The sequence below is a fragment of the Solanum stenotomum genome, unplaced genomic scaffold, assembly GCF_019186545.1.
Source record: "Solanum stenotomum isolate F172 unplaced genomic scaffold, ASM1918654v1 scaffold30406, whole genome shotgun sequence".
NCBI lineage: Eukaryota > Viridiplantae > Streptophyta > Magnoliopsida > Solanales > Solanaceae > Solanum > Solanum stenotomum.
The window spans coordinates 432,787-433,947 of record NW_026030956.1 but is presented as its reverse complement, the minus strand read 5'-3'; positions in this window follow the sequence as shown (position 1 = coordinate 433,947).

Sequence of the window (1,161 nt, the reverse complement as noted above, 5' to 3'; positions counted from 1 at the left end):
TACTTCCACGTTTGAACCTGTATATTGTATTTTTGACTGTGTACCCATGTATACAATGGGTACATCAGTGTATACAACCCCTTATTTGGGCTTTCCGGAACTAAAATTCAATGTTTCAGCCCCTGTATCACTCTTCTGCCCTGTTCGTCGTTTCAAGACCCGGTTGACTCGATAAAAAAAATAGAATCAGGCCTCTAAGGCCCAATCACCAGAATGCAAGGAAAAGGAGTCTCCAAGGACTTGGGAGGAGCCGATTCACACATAGAAAAAGAACAAAACAAGATATAAATTAGTAATGAAGCATACTTTAAACCTATATAATACAACCAAGACACATGAAAAAGAAATAAGACAAAATAGGCATGTGATTAGTTCAATGCCAATGTTATGCAAATATGACAAGGAATGCATACAATACTTAAAAAATATTTACTTAAGATAAACGAAACTCACATGATAAAATAAAATACTACAAGATGGTGGCAAACAAACAGTTAAATTAATAGTGATCAAATAGAGAGGATTTAGTCATATTTACTTAGACAAATATAAGGTCAAGGAGGCCATTGTCAATCAAGAAATGGAGCAGACCGTTATAATTGATGCCATTAAGTTTAAAAAGCAATACAGATTTACACAAAGGCAATAATGAAACTACGTATCAATAGAATAAACTTGAGCATTTGAATATGACAAATCGGTCAACTATATTAGCAAAATGCTACTGTTTTGCAGAACTTTCAGACATGAATAAGGGAGGGGTTTTAGCATTTTTCACAACTTCAAATGAAGGAAAAGAGTAGGCATAGGCATACAGAAAACTATATTAAGCTTCAGCACAATTTTCACACACCGAATCATGCATTTAAAACCAAACGAGAATGAATTAAAACTCAACCTTAAGACTATAATCTTTTTGACATGAGAATCAATCAACATACCATCAGAAGAGAGGAAAAGAAACAACTCATGCTTAAGGGCACATACAAGAATAGGATACCACTGTTGAAACGACCCCAAAAATGCCCGAAAATGTGCTTCGGAAACACCTATAATTTATAATTGTAATTTCCATATTTCTCAAAATCCGTGCATGATTTCAGAAATTCGACCTCATATTCTTATTTAGGGGGTCAAATTGAGTGGGAAATGGGTCTAACC